This window comes from Lissotriton vulgaris, chromosome 1_1 (assembly GCF_964263255.1).
Source record: "Lissotriton vulgaris chromosome 1_1, aLisVul1.2, whole genome shotgun sequence".
Classification (NCBI taxonomy): Eukaryota; Metazoa; Chordata; class Amphibia; order Caudata; family Salamandridae; genus Lissotriton; species Lissotriton vulgaris.
In genome coordinates, this window is record NC_141685.1 from 2014917881 (window position 1) to 2014934921 (window position 17041).

A 17041-nucleotide genomic window follows, 5' to 3' on the forward strand; every position below is an offset into this window, starting at 1 on the left:
TCAGTGAACCTTATTTCGATATGCAAAGCCGGCAACACTTAGTACCACAAAGCCTCTTCAGCACAAGCCAATCCCACATGTGTAACTGTGTCTTGAGTCCTGAATGGCAGTGACCCCAAGTCTGTGGCACCGACCACAGCAGCAGACTCCCTTTGATTAGTGAGGCATATTTCCATTTGCAACGGCGACGACACCTGGTCCCACTAACTCTGTTCAACTCAAGCCGATCCCACATGTATAACTGTGTCCTGAATGACAGTGACCGGAAGTCTGTGGCACTGACCACAGCACCAGACTAGGTGTGAGCGCAAAATCCGTTCCGCTCGCGGATTTCGTGGATTTTCGGTAAATCCGCCATCCGTGAACTCCCACGGATTTACAGAAAATCCGCAAATCCGCAAGCGGCGGATTCGGGGGGCCAAAGTTCAAGCCTTCAAGCTTGAAGTTGTAACTATTTTAGGATGGCGCCGGCAAGCTGCCAGCGCCATCCTAAAATAGTTACTAAGTTAGCTTCAACAGGAAGCACTAATAGATAAAATAAAGCAGGTGCTCAACAACAACTATAAGTTGTAGGGGTGTTATAGTTAGCGGACATTTCCCTCATAGAAAACCATTGAAATTGCTCCTATATACTTAGTTGTACTAACTATATTCCGCGCACCCACAATCCACTGCTGATGATGTCACATATTAGATCAATCATGAAATGACATTTCAAATGACATCACTGATGACATCACTGATGACATCATCCAGTGAATGTGGTTTGCTTTGTTATTTAAATATGCATTATATATATAGCAATTTGCATTGAAGAATGAGTGGATATATATAAATAAATATTTGGATGGAGGATTTAGTAGCAGTGTAATTGACTGTTTACTTGACCAATTTATAGTGTCTCACTAAATATAGTGGATAGTGACTAAACTGTGTTAATATCTGTATAACTTTGTCAGTTGTTGTGTAAACTGATTCTACAGTTGGTTACTAGCTATGTGAAAGTCTATATTAGTTATTGATTAGTTAACTGAGTATTTGTATGGGGGTGTGAAAGTGTGTGTGGTTCGGTGGGGGGTGTGTGACTGTCCAAAGATGTGTGAATAGTTGATTCAGTAGATATATGAAGTTAAAACTACATGCTCTAACAGTTTGGGTGAGTGAATCTCTTTTTTGGTGTGGTGATAAGCAAATATATTTCTCAATGGTACATGTCCAACAAACTAGAAAAATAAAAGGCAGTGTATGTGTCAGTTGTTGTATATAAATAAGTATACATAAGACTCAATGATTGTGTGAGTGACTGTATGAATAACTGAATACTTGTAATAATGATTTTAAAATTCACTAAGTATGACTTACTATCTAAATGAATAGATGAAGTGGTGTTTGTATAAGTGTTTTGCTAAGTAAATATGTAAGTATGATCCATTGTTTGCATAAGTGAGTAGGATGACTTCATATGTGAATAGGATGTGTGCTGTTGTTTAAGGTCGATATAGGTGTATAAGTTTTTTTGATAGTGTTCTATTGTTCATTGACAGCATGTATGAGTGAATCTACAGGTAAGTGATTAGATCTATGAATCACTGAGTGGATTTTTAGATACTGATGAAAGATTTTAATAGTGCATGAAAAGGTGTAAGATTGTCACATGGATGATGTCATCAGTGATGTGATCAGTGATGTCATTGGAGATGTCATCAGTGATGTCACTGACCATGTCATGAATTATCTAATATGTGACATCATTAGCAGTGGATTGCGGGTGCGCGAAATATAGTTAGTACAACTAACTATATAGGAGCAATTTCAATGGTTTTGTATGAGTGAAATGTCCAGCTAACTATAACACCCCTAAAACCTATACTTTTTTCAGTGAATTTCAAAGTTTTTTTAAAATGCTAATTCCTAACTATATAATGCCTGAAACCTATGGTTTTTTCAGTGAGTTTCAAAGGTTTTTTATATGCTAATTCCTTACTATATAAGGCCTGAAACCTATGGTTTTTTCAGTGAATTTGCTAGTTTCTTTTAATGCTAATTCCTAACTATATAAGGCCTGAAACCTATGGTTTTTTCAGTGAATTCGCAAAGTTTTTAAATGCAATTCTATTAGCGGATAACGTTTAAATATGTTAATATCCTTGTGGGACCACCTGAGCAGCCCTAGGGGGTCAGGTTGTTTCTACCCTACCCCCTTTGCCTAGGGGATCATGGACACTCAACCCTGCCCCCTTTCCACGTTTTCATCTTTTATTGTTAACTTTCTTTTAAAACCACAAAATGGCAGCGGTCGGGTTCGCTCTCCGAGCACTCACAGGGCACTCTCCGAGCACTTCCCGTGCGCGGACCTATAGAATTTTTTTATTTTTCAATAAATATTATTTTTGACTTTTAGTTCCCTTCAGGGAACCCCTTTCTACATTTTCATCTTTTATTGTTCACTTTCTTTTGAAACCACAAAATGGCGGCGATATTGCACTCTATACTACAAGTCTTACATCATACCACAATCACTTGGCAACTACCTCATAAATTACAAACAAACAATTCTTACTTTCTAAATATAAATTTATTCTTCAGAATTTTCAAAATTTAAAAGAACTTCCAACATTAACTGATCTGGTATTTCTTCTTCATTCCCATCTTCTGGATTCTCCTCATGAAAAGTCTGCAAAGAAATTTCCTGGCACTCTATGGTGTCCAAACATTCTACAAATTCATCATCCACAGACTGATCAAAAAATTCCATCATGTCTTCGCCTCCAACATCATCTTGATTATTACTGATACTGTCAATTTCTGGTTCATTCATAATCTCAATATAGGTTGCAGATAAATCATAAAAAATTAGAACGGCCTCCTCATTGTGGTGATCCATTTTATATTCAAATTTTCTTGCTGTAACTTGGAAAGAAAAATAAATCACTTTAATTTATCATTTTTAGAAATACTTAATATTAAACTAGCTTTATCAAGTCTTTAGTAATAAGGATAGTGCACTGCTGTTAGGGTAGTATAAAAAGACAAGGCAGCATTGGTATTTCAAAAATTACAGCAATGCAGTTACATTTACACGGTTCCCATACTATCATTCAATCTCCATGTCTTTACATTTCAATAAGGCTTAAGGATATGAGTAAAGTTACTATATAACACAAAAACGTTGCACTCTATACTACAAATCTCACTTCATACAACAATTATTTGACCACTACCTCATAAATTACATTTAAAAAAGTTTAATTTCTCAAACAAATTTTATTTACTAAATATACATTTATTGTTGGAAATTTAAATCATCGTCTAACATTGCAACATCAGGATATATCAAAATTGAAAATCTCCCAAAAAGAATCCTCAAACTCAATGAACTCCAAAGCTCCCATTAAATCTGAATCCAAGGATTCATCATAGAAATCCTCCATGCCATCTCCTCCATCATAAAGTTCTCCTTCAAAATTACTCTCATCAACAGGAACATCGAAGACTGAGAGAAAAACAACAATATAAAGAGAAAAGAAAAAGGAATAAGTGAAACAAAATAATTTTTAGAAAAAGATAAAAAGGACAAAGAACAGTGGTGGACAGAATGGGACACAGTGAGAGAGAGAGAAAGACAGAGAGAGTAGCAAAACAATTTTCCTATTAACTTAAACTAAACAACATAGATCTCCTTACAAATTAACAACTCACCTTCTAGAAAACTGTTGAACAGTAAATACTGTGTCAATCTCACACCAGAAATTCAACTCAAAAAAATCCCTCAGAAGTGTACCTCAGACACTACAATTACAAAATGGCTGTGTTTCCCTCTCATTTCTCATACATATTCAGATACCCAGCCAATCAAATTTCATCACACACAAAATCAAAACCAAAATAACATTTTAATTGGTTAAAAATTTCAACACTTTCAAACTCACATAATCTTCAACCTACACCCACTGCTCTCCAGCTATTACCATACTAACTCTCCACAAAACACCTATCTAAACCCAAAGGTTAAAAAGTCACTAGGGCGAGATACCTTGAGTGAATAGCAAAAAAAAATATATATCGGCATGAAAGTGATATCGGCCGAATTTTATTTTATGTATTTGCAAAACTAAAGATAATTGCAGCTCATGGCTGTTGGATAAAGTTTTTGTTGAAATACACGAACACTGTTAAAAACGCCCAAATAATGTTTACAAGCAGATGGTTAAATGCATCAATTTAATTAATAATGCACTAAATATAATCATGTTTATGAAGCAAGACAAAATCATTAATTTACAAATTTCTCTGTTTTCCATTAGAGTCAACCACATTATATTATAGCAGTTTCAGTCTGCTTTTTATTTGTTTTTTTAGCAAATGTCACATGTTTATTTAAAACCTATCAGTAATGACACACCATTACTTGTGAGCAAGGGAGGAGATTTCCCGAAACGCGTCGAGTTTGGTTGCCTTTGAAGTGAAATAAAGGCTGTTTTCCACCAAGAAGTGTCCGTGTGTTTCTGGAAAGTGAAAGCTGCAGAAACTTGAGTTGATATATACATATATATATATTCACTGAAAAAACCATAGGTTTCACACCAGTTATAGTTAGGAATTTGCATTTAAAAACCTAATAAATACACTGAAAAAACCATAGTTTTCACACCAGTTATAGTTAGCTGGAAATTTTACTGACATAAAACCAATGAAATTCCCACGTTATAGTTAGTTGGACTCACTATAACTTGCGCGTGCAATGCACTGCTGATGACATCACATATTACATCACTCATGACATAGTCAGTGACATCACTCATCACAGGGGAAGAAAAAATTAAATGCAGCCAAGGTGACTTGCCTGATCTGTGACATGGAACTTTCAAGAGGGAACCCTAATAAAAAATATTCCTTTGGAAATCACACGATGATCCACCACATGCAGCGCAAGCATCCTATAAACTATTCTGCTGCAGAGATGAGGGAATTGGCCAATAACCCTCCCCAATCAACAAGAACCAGCTCAAAAAGGATGCAACCCACTGCGTCTGCACCAGAGGAAAGTGAGACGATGCCGTGCATTCAGCCCCGATTCGCAGATTTCAGAATCACATGTAAATATTGTTGGAAGACCATCTCCTACGGAGAACAGAGCGTAAAGCTCATCGTCCTTGCTGGGGACAACCACAAATGCCCAATCAACCCTAATTATTTATTTTCTTTTTTTTTCACTCCAGTTGAGCCATTTTCAATTCCCTGTTTTTTCGTTTCTCCCCTCGAAAAATACAAAAACAATATAAAAGTGTTCTGAAAACCCCAAAAAAGTTCAAAATGGTTAAAAAAACATTAAAAAAATATAAAACAACAAAAAGAAGAAAAAAAACAGTTCTTTTTAGAACTACCTCCAATTTCAAAAAAAGGCTACATTTTTTAAAAACTCTATTATTCACTTTTCCACATTGTACGATCCCCGGTCCGCTTCCCGGTGCTCGTACCGGGCGCTCCCCCAGTGCAAATTAAAAAAAAAGATTTTTTTGGGCCCCACTGGGCCCTTTTATGGCTCCCACATCAAACCTAGGGGTTCAGGGGGGGTCTATCCCTGCCCCCTTATGGTCATTTCACCCTTTTTTATCCACCTCTTGTGTCTCTATCCTACCGAGACACAAGATGGCGGCCGCTCCGCACTGTTTCGAATGTTTACAGACACCCGAGAGCCAATCAGCTTTCTGTGCGCAAGTCACGTGGCGCGCCCGGAGCGCTCCCCGGAGCGCGTACAGGGGTGCTGCCATAGATATATATATTTTTTTGAACCTAAATTACTCAAAATCCACTGGAACACATATCTTGAGACATAGCAAAGGCACATCGGGCTACCAGTCCCTACAATTTTGCCAAGTGTGGTGGAATCCATTCAGCCGTTCGGGCTAAAAGTGAGGTCGACCGCCCTATGGAAATTAACATGGGGAAAACGCATTTTGGGACCCCCCTTTTATCTCGGCCCTGCTTAATGCTTCCCCCTCAAACTTTAAGGGAAGGACCGGAGCTTGACGAGGCCATTTTGAGGAAATTTTCAGGCAGATTCGTCAACCGGCGCCCAAGTTATTCCAAATAGAATTTTGAGATTTAACATTGAAAAAAATCCTAACTATAACTACCTACTGGCGACCGCCAGTAGGTAATATATATATATATATATCTATATATATATAGATATATATATATATATATTTACATTCCATCAACTTGGCTCGTCCTTGTCGACCTCTGGCGCTTCTGAAACCGGTGCAGTATTCCTTGGCAGAGCCTCACCGAATTTTATTTAAGCCACCTCCTTTGCAGGAATGAATACACACTCGCAGGATCTCTTCTTTCCAATTATTTATTTATTTGCAGTTTCCAGCAAAATAAATACCGACGCATTTCGCCGCCAACCGACAGCTTGCTCACGGTTGATATTTACATTTACACATAACTTCCTTTAAGAAGTGATTCTGAAACACATGTGATTTGCTAGGTCACTTCCTGTAATGTTCGCTAGGCATTATGGGTTTTGTAGTTTGTTGGATATTTTGTGGGACAAAAAAATGTATTGAGAAGAGGCAAGTAGGCACCTGAATGAAGTGGAATGTTTTGAAATCTCTAATGGAACAGCGGTCCTTAAAACAAATGAACAATATAAAAAAGATCTTAACAATGGACACGAGAAGGCCTGATCACCAAGGATGAGAATAAAATCTTATTGAACAATCACCCTAAGCTGCCTACGTTTTATCTCATCCCAAAAGTTCACAAGGGTACCAATCCACTACAAGGAAGGCCTAATATTTCTGCACAGAACAGTACTTTTGAAAATACGTCTAAGTACGTGGACTTCTTTTTACAGGAATTTGTCAGGACATTGCCCTCCTTTATACAAGATTCTAGAGATTTTCTTGCTAAATTGAACAAAGTCAAATGGGAAAATGAATACTTGTTAATAACTTTGGACATTAAATCACTTTACACGTGTATCAAACATACTGATGGCCTGGCAGCAGTAGAACATTATTTGAATCAACGCAATATTGAATACTACGGTCATAACAAAATGTTGCTCAATATGATACATCGGTGCCTCCACAACAACAGGTTTTTATATGATGGCATGCTTCTCCCCCAGTTACGCATGTTTACATGTGGGCCAGTGGGAGGAGTGTGTCTCAGGGGGAACACAAAGCCCTTTATGACCGTCATGTTGTACATCTATGGAGATTTATAGATGACATATTTATCATTTGGAGAGGTACGGAGGTGGAGGCAATTGATTTCATGGATGTCATTAATAACAACTTGTGTAACTTGGAATTCACACACCATATAAATGCTACCACCATTAGTTTCCTTGACATTCAGGTCGATATCAAAGCAGGGCAAATAGAGACAAGTTTGTTCCAGAAACCTACAGCAGGAAATACCCTGCTTCAAGCAAGTAGTTTTCACCCCAGCCACACCATAGCCAGCCTACCCTATGGCGAATTCCTCAGGATAAAACGAGCATGCAGTACAACACCTGCATGTGAGGAAGCGCTCGCCTTAACTAAACTCAGATTGTTAGGGAGGGGCTACAAGGAGAAAAACCTAACAACCACTCTGCGTAAAGTTGCCTTAATTAAAAGAGAAACCCTTTTACAACCTAGGGTAGATAGCAACATTCAAGAAACCTCCCTTTCATTGAACACATGTGAAGAGATAGAAAAGCCCAACAAAGCATGTAGGTTCATTTCAACCTTTAGCAGGCAATCTAAGATCATCAGAAAAATAGTAAATAAAGAATGGCCAATAGTTATGACTGATGGTATCTTAAAAGATATTTATACGAATAAGCCCAACTTCACTTTTCGTAAAGCCCACTCTATGAAATCTGACTTGGTGAAAACCAGTCCTGAGACTTTTAATAAAGATAACTGTCTTTCTTCCCGTAACGGCTTTTTCAAGTGCTCCTCTTGCCGAGCCTGTAAATTTGGCTCTAACACCACAACATACACAAGTGCATTCTCGGATCGGCCCATAAAGATCAAAGGGCATTACACCTGCAAAACTGAGTATGCTGTATATATTTTAACCTGTGTTTGTGGATTAAGATACGTCGGGAGCACTAAGCTTCCGGTACAGGCAAGGATTCTCCAACACCTGAGGGCCAGAGAAAACTCGGACCCTACGTACCCTGTTGCCAGGCACGTAAAAGCTGAGCATGGAGGTAATCTCAATGTTCTCAGCTACTTCGTGATAGATCATATTCCTGGTACCAAAAGGGGTGGAGATAGGGAAAAACAACTTCGCCGATTAGAAACCAGTTATATAGTGAAATTAGAAACCAAGAGTCCACGGGGCCTTAACATGTGCGAAGATCTACACCACTTCCTAGGATAATTCTGAGATACTGTGAACATTTAAATCTACACAGGATCATTTACATATGGAGGAATCATTATGGATCAAAAGCTTTTACATTTTGTAATATATAGAAAACTCCTCACATGTGTAAGATTTTAGTCTATTTATTTATTTATTTTTTATATGGTGTTCTAATTTAATAGGATACTGTGTAGTAAATAAATGATATTATATTATTTATTGAAACCTTAGACAACATACAGGAGAAGACACTATCAATCCTAAAGGTTATGTTTGTTAATCGCAGATTCATTAAGTGTATAGATCAATTGAAAATGATGTGGTGATATAAAGAAATGTGAACTAAAGGTTTGGGCAGACACACCAATGTAAGATCTGTATCATAAGACCTACAATATAGGAACCATCCATGTTTTAATTAAATGGATTGCATAATGTATTTGTACAGTTATACATTTTAACCATCAGACCAAGGGTCATCTGCCCTCTTACCCTTGATTCCCCCTCTATGTTTAAGAATTTCGAAGCTCATATATGATCTTGTCTCCACACTCCCGGCTGGGAGTTGGCATGACAGAACTTCGATATGCAATGTTTTTAAAAATGTTTTGCACTTTGCACCATAAGTCGCGAGCCCGCAATGCACTGCTGATGATGTCACATATTACATCGTTCTTGACATGGTCAGTGACATCACTGATGACATCACTGATTACATCGCAAATGACATCACTGATGACATCATCCAGTGAATGTGTTTTAGTTTGAAATTTAAATATGTATTATATATATACCATTCTGTATTGAAGATTGAGTGGATATATAACTGTCTGGATGGAGAATTTAGTAGCTGTCTGTTTAAGTGAGTAATTAAAAGTGTCTCACTTAATACATGCTTTAGTAACTAAACTATGTGAATGTGTGCATCACTGCCTCTGTTGTTGTATAACATGCTGCATCAGTTGGTCACTAACTACATGAGTGTGCATATTAGGTATTGATTAGTTGGGTGAGTATTGTATGGGACACTGAGTTTGTTCGTGGTAGGATGGGTTGTGTGTAACTCTATGCATAGATGTGTGAATGGTTGATTGACTAGGTGTACAGGTTTAAGAGTGCACGTGGAAACAGTTGTTTGGGTGACTGGGTGTGTTTGGTGAGCGAATATATGTTTTAGTTGTACATCTTCAACAAAGTAAAAAAAATAAAAGGCATTGTATGTGAGACTTGGTGTATATAAATAAGTAAATGTGAGAGTCAGTTATTGTGAGAGTAACTATATGAATGAGTCTATAATTGTAATGGTGACTTTTTAACATATTATCTATGAGTTACTATGTGTTTGAATGAATGAGGTGTTGTGTTTATTATTGTGTAAGTAAATGTAAGTGTGATTAATTTTTTTATGACTGAGTAGGATGACTGCATAACCGACTAAGATGACTGCTGATGTGTCAATGTCTATATATGTGTATAAGTGCATTTGATAGTGTTCTATTAATTAGTGACTGTACGTATAAGTGATTCTGTTGTTGAATGGGTAGTTGTGTGTGTAGACTTAGGAATCAGTGAGTGGGTATGTAGTAACTGGTATTGGTGTGTCAATGGTTTCCAATATGTTACTCTGTATTTTACAGTCAGTGATGAAAGGTTATACTAGTGCATGATGAGGTGTATCAGATTGTCACATGGATGATGTCATCAGTGATGTCATCAGAGATGTCATTTGAGACTCCATCAGTAATGTCATCAGTGATGTCACTGACCATGTCATGAATGATGTAATATGTGACATCATCAGCAGTGAATTGCGGGTGCACCAGTTATAGTTAGCAGAACTAACTATAAAAGAGGAATTCCAATGGTTTTGTACGAGTGAAATGTCCAGCTAACTATAACACCCCTGAAACCTATGGTTACTTCACAGAATTTCAAAGCTTTTTTAAATGCTAATTTTTAACTATAACTAATGCTAATTTTTAAGTGTAATAGTAGTTTATACCTTTTTTTGTACTGTTTTTTCTAAATTGTTTAACTGTTTATTTGTAAATATTTTATTCATTAAATAACAATATATTTTTCTGAAAATTGCACCCAAAAAAATCAAATTCTAACTGAAAAATTGTTTACATTTTTTGATTTATTTTTTATTTTAATATATTTATATTATTTTCTTTTGAATTTTGTTTTTTTACACATTATTTTCGGGGTCGCGCACCCAAGGCGTACACATCATGGTGGGTGCGCGGATTGTAACCACCATTTTAGAAAAGTAATGAAGGATCCGCATACGGTGTGCGATGGCTGCGAGTTTTTCAGTTACATCATATACATTTAATATTACCTGATGTGCTTGATTGGTATGCGACCAGTCAGAAACTCCTGCATTACATTACATGACACTTGCTCGGTGGTGAGTCCAGAGTGACGTCATATATGTGCTCGGGCGCGCTGGGTGCGCGACTCCCTCAAAAAAATGTTATGTTCTAAAATTATATGTATGTGTCCTTAATATACATATTAGGGCAAGAGATTATCTAAAATATTCATAAAAATAATATATTTGTACTTATAATAAACGTATATTATTTTAAAATATATTTACGCACAGTTGCGTAGGGTGCGTGGTTTGTGAGCACAGAGTGTGCGGATCCAATTTGACCGAACAAAAAAAGATTTAATTGGTTCGTAACATTTCCCACTGTAACTATTGAAAGACCCCACCCATTTTAATCATACTTGTTGGAGCATCTTTAGAGAGATCTCTCTTTTCCTACAAGAATCCTTTTTGCTTGTTTTTTTTTGGTATTTGGAAAAAATATCAAACAAAATGGCATCTGGACAGCAGCAGCAGCAGGAGGAAGTATTTTCTGAAGAAGAATTCTTGCAGGAGGCACCACGTCCACAGAGGCCAGAACGTGTTGTGTGGAAATTCTTCACTTTTCCACCTGTAGAGAAGAAAGTAAATGCGAGAAAGGTGATGTGCAAATTTTGCAACCAAGTCCAATCAAAAGGCAGTGAAAATAAATACTCTTGTGGCACTGCTTCTATGTACAAGTATCTGCGGACCACACATCCTCTCAATCTTGCTCGGGAGGAAATGAGGCGAGCTGCTTTGAACCCTTCACCTGCTGAGGCAAGTACGTCTGGAGCATCCTCAGGAACACCTGCAATGGACATTAGGATAGAATTCGCCTTTCTCGAACAACACTGCGTGAAGCATAAGAAACATATGCCTCAGTGAGCATTCGGTGGATGCAGTTTGTACTGTGCAATGCAACCATCATTGGTAATTTGTTTTGTTTTTTTGTTTTTGGAATGATAAGTAATTCCAAAAGTTTCCTGATTTATTCATTCTTTTTTTTGATCATTTTTTGAAAAACACCCAAAAAATACAAAATTGTTAAAAAAAAATACAAACGAGAAAAAAGTTCTTATCAAAACTACAGTATCTGGTTAAGGAAAGAACTATATTTGCAAGGTAATGTGTGAAGGTTTGCTTGAATATATGTATACAGCGTTATTGACTGAAAGAATGCATTAGTGGTGTATGGTGAATTTATAGGTGAAGATTTATGAGGAAGTACTGCAGCATGACACTGCAAGCTCTTTAGCTCCGCTGCACTGTGGCACTTCTGAAGCATAGGGATGTGACATATGTACATGAATATGTTGCAACTCTTTGCTTCCCTCTGCACTGCTGCACAAACTGCAGCCATGCGGTGACACAGGCACCCTTGCACCATGGTGCAAGGATGTCTGTGTCGTGCGGAGTTTGTTTTTGTGCAGGAAGAGAAGCCTTCCTGCACAAAAACAATCAGTAAAGCATTTTCCTCTTTCAATGTATGCCGTGGAATGCAGCATGCATTGAAAGAGGAAAAAATGAGGAAAAATTAAAACAATTCTCCTTGCGCCTTGCAACACCAACTCTAGGATGGCACAGCATTCACACACATCTCCAGATTTACGATTTCTCATAAATCTGAAGATGTGTCTTGTTCTATGGGTGTTGCGTGGGAACACCCACAGCAACACCTATGGAACGCCCCTTCAATGCAAAGTTCTGTGTATGAAGGGGTCATATTCACAAGGAGAGGAAAAACCACACAGGGTGGCTTTTCATCTTCTTGTAAATATGAAGGAGTGCCTGTCACCATCACTTAGTTACAAAAAGTGACGTACTGGTGGGGCAGGGTGCTTGTAAATCTGCTCCATAAGTGCTTAGGTATTGGCAGACTGACACAATAAGAACATAGTGCTGGAAGGGTGATTGAAGAATTGCATGAGACTGACAGGAGGTATCCTACGCTGCATGGGTACTACTTCAGTATTTAATGGAGTGGACCAATAGTATGTATCTGCTTAGAGATTTGTAGGTATTATGCACAGAATATTTTATGTGTACTTGTGTTGGTGCCTAGGTCATTTTATTAGAATACCACTAGTAACTGGAATGATGACAGTGCTGCAAACAGAGTGAACACCTAATTTATTAGTGCTTACGTATTGGTGGAGTGATAAGATATTTATATAGTGGTAGATAAGTGATTGAAGAAGTGAATGGGACAGACTGGGCAACTCCTACACTGCATGAGTACAAACTGGGTATTTAGAAGAGTGTATCAATAGTATGTAGCTAGTTAGAGGTCTGCTTGGATAGTGCAGAAAATAATATAGCTGTACGTGTGTTAGTAGCTAGGCCATTCCATAATTTCATTACTAGTAACTAGAATAATTACAGTATTGCAAACCTAGTGAATAGTGAATTTATAAGTGCTTAGGTATTGGTGAAGTGATAGGATATGTAGATAGTGATGGATGGGTGAATGGAGACGTGCAAGGGACAGACAGAAGGATTCTTAGACTGTATAGGTACTAACTGGGTATTAGAAGAGCGTATCCATAGTATGTAGCTGGTTAGCGGTTTGCATGCATAGTGTACAAAATATTGTACCTCCACTTGTATTAGTGGCTAGGCCATTCTTTAAGTATATGACTAATAACTGGAGAAATTTCAGTGCTGCAAAGGGAGTGCATGCTCAATTTATAAGTAGTCACGTATTAGTGAAGTGATAGGATATGTAGATAGTGCTGGCTGGTTGAGTGGAGAACTGCATGGGACAGACAGAAGGATTCCTAGAATCTCTAGGTACTAACTGAGCATTTAAAAGCCTGTATCAATGCTATGTAGCTGATTAGAGGTCTGCATGCATAGTGCACAGAATATTGTAGCTGTACTAGTTTTTCTGGCTAGGCCATTCCTTAGGCACATAACAAGTAACTAGAATAATTTCAGTGCTGCAAAGAGAGTACATGTTGAATTTATAAGTGCTTAGGTATTGGCAGAGTGATAGGATATGTAGATAGTGCTGGATGGGTGATTGGAGAAATACATGGCACTGACAGATGGATTCCAACACGGCATAGGTATTAACTGGGCATTTAGAAGAGTGTATTAACAGTATGTAGCTTGATAGAGATCTGCATGCATAGTGCACAAAACATTGTACCTGTACATGGGTTAATGGCTAGGCCATTCCTTAAGTATATGACTAATAACTGGAGTAATTTCAGTGCTGCAAAGAGAGTGCATGCTTAGCTATTGGCCGAGTGATAGAATACGTACATAGTGCTGGATGGGTGAATGGAGAACTGCATGGGACAGACAGAAGGATTCCTAGACTCTCTAGGTACTAACTGAGTATTTAAAAGACTATATCAATGCTATGTAGCTGATTAGAGGTATGCATGCATAGTGCACAGGATATTGTAGCTGTACTAGTTCTTCTGGGTAAGCCATTCCTTAGGTACATGACTAGTAACTAGAATGATTTCAGTGCTGCAAAGAGAGTATATGTTGAATTTGTAAGTGCTTACGTATTGGCCGAGTGATAGGATACGTACATAGTGCTGGATGGGTGAATGGACAAGTGCTTGGGACAGACCGAAGGATTCCTAGACTGCATAGGTACTAACTGAGTATTTAAAAGACTGTATAAATGCTATATAGCTGATTAGAGGTCTGCATGCATAGTGCACAGAATACTGGAGCTGTACTAGTATTGGTGTGTTTATGGTTTAGAGAATGGTAGTCTGTATTTTAGGATGTGAGGAGGTGCATCAGATGATCACATGGATGATGTCATCAGTGATGTCATTTGAGATGTCATCAGTGAAGTCATGAGTGATGTCACTGACCATGTCATGAGTGATGTAATATGTGACAACATCAGGAGTGCATTTTGGGGGAGCGAGTTATAGTTAGCACAACTAACTATAAGAGCCAAATTTCTCTTGTTTTGTACGAGTGAAATGTCCAAGTAACTATGACGTCCATGAAACCTGTGGTTTTGACAGTGAATTTATGAGTTTTTTTCCAAATGCTAATTTCTAACTATAATGTCCCTAAAATGTTTTTTTTTTTGTGAATTTCATATATATATATATATATATATATATATATATATATATATATATATGAATTCCAAGAGGTGCTCCGCGGGTTGCTTCAGGCCCCAAGGGAGGTGGCGTGTACTCCGGTCGAGCACGCCGGTAATCCAATCCTTATGAGTACACAGTAAACACGCTCTCAGCGGCAGCAAATACACGCAAAACTAGTTCAGTCCAAGGGTGTTTAATCACTTGCTACATGTTTCGGCTTCTCACAAGCCTTGTTCACGCAAATGACAGTAAAGTGCAAAACGTTTAAATAAAATTGTACAATGTGATAGAAATAGGACTGTGGGACAGAGGGTGGGCAGACATCTTGGAAGGGAACATCCAAATGAAAATGATAGATACCTGGAAACCATGTTAAACAGAAATAATGGAGCAATGTCCAAAGTGCCAGACAAACCACGGCTATGATATTAAATTCATATCAATGTCTCGGGTTGCGGAGAAAATTATATAAATATAATCGCCTACCTACACCCGTTAAATATGACATGATAAATACAGTTACAAATAATGGTGGCGACAGTGCATTGGAATGTGGAAACAGGTGTCCAAAGCTGCCGCTGAGAGCGTGTTTACTGTGTACTCATAAGGATTGGATTACCGGCGTGCTCGACCGGAGTACACGCCACCTCCCTTGGGGCCAGAAACAACCACCTCTTGGAATTCATTTAATTGGAGGTTGCACCTGGCCCGGCCACGGGAAGATCATTCACTGGATTTCTACTACGAAGTGCGAAGGAGTAGGCGACATACAGTGGTGAGTGCCCGGGCTGTGGGCTCTGTGTCCGTCCTAGGGGAGCGGGGTGCTGGGTGGCTCACGCTATCAGGCATCGCGTTTCCCCTGGGTTAACGGCGCAGCTCGCTTTGCCTAGCGCCAGTGCACCAGCTGCCTAGCACAGGCGTTTCCACACCAAAGAAACACTGTTCGCTGTGCGGTGAGACTTCTCCCCGCCACCATCTGATCTCCCACGCCACATTCAGCACATACGCCTACGCGTTTCCAGTATCCCGCAGCAGGAGGAACTTTGTATTCAAACAAAGGGAGGCAGCCATTACACGCTACAGAGAGTCATCTGGTCCAAGGGCATTCCAACATGGAGGAAGAAGACGAAAGAAGGGCAGCAGCACACGTGTTGTTTGCTAGGATCAAGAAGGGGGCCCCTACCATCAGTGCGGAGAAGAAGGACCCTCCACAAACCATCAAAGACAAAATCAACAAGCTAAAAAAATTAAAGAGAGGAGAAATCTCCAAGTGGTGGGAGGCAACCTCGCTACAGACATACATAGACCAAGAGATGGTACCGAGGGGGCTACGGATTTTCACCACTCCCACCCAACCCTGACATGCTGGCAGAATGGTCAGCCAACTCAGCCAATAGTTCTAGAAAGATGCTAGAAATTCTGGTCAAGTACGCGTGGCTGGACAGAGATGGACTTTTGAAAGAAATTGCAGAACTGATGGATGACATCAGCAAACATGCGGAAGAAGAAAATGTTAAGAAATTGGTCTCTGAAATGAAGGAGCGCCTCAAATGATATGAAGAGGATATCAAGGCTCGCAAAGAGAGAAAACTGGACAGAGACTATAAAGATTATGACGCGGGCAGGATCTTGACATTTAGCCGGAAATACAATCATTTATATGCCAATACAGCCAACAATACTCAGGCGGCAGCTGCAGCAGGGGGTGAAGATGATTCCACAGTACTGAGTGAGACGGAATCAGATGTCTCGAATGTATCTACTGAAGAAACCACCCAGCACGCAAGCCGAATTTTTTAGACGAATATCGTCACCTGTGCCGGAGCAGACGGACGAATCAGGCGACTCCGGCACCACCACCCAGCACACCGAGAGGCCGAGGACGACCCAGAGGACGTGGAAACGCAGGAACCGTGGGAAGAGGCTTCGCCAGCGGTGGGAGAAGAGGCAAGGCAAGGGGCAACGTGGGAAGAGTCAACACACGCTCCAGGAAAGGCCAGTAATGGATGACAACATGGTAAATAAAACTGTGATCAACTTATCCAAATGCACCATTACCGAGACTGAGTTGACCGCTCTCAGTTTGGGTGTCTCCTTTTGTCCCTCCATGTCCTTCAACTATAGTGAATCCAGGATTGATGTTTTTAAATATGTCTGCAAACTGAAACTTAAAAAGTGGCACAAACTGAGGGGCCGGTGGGGCAACATCACATACCGGCACCAC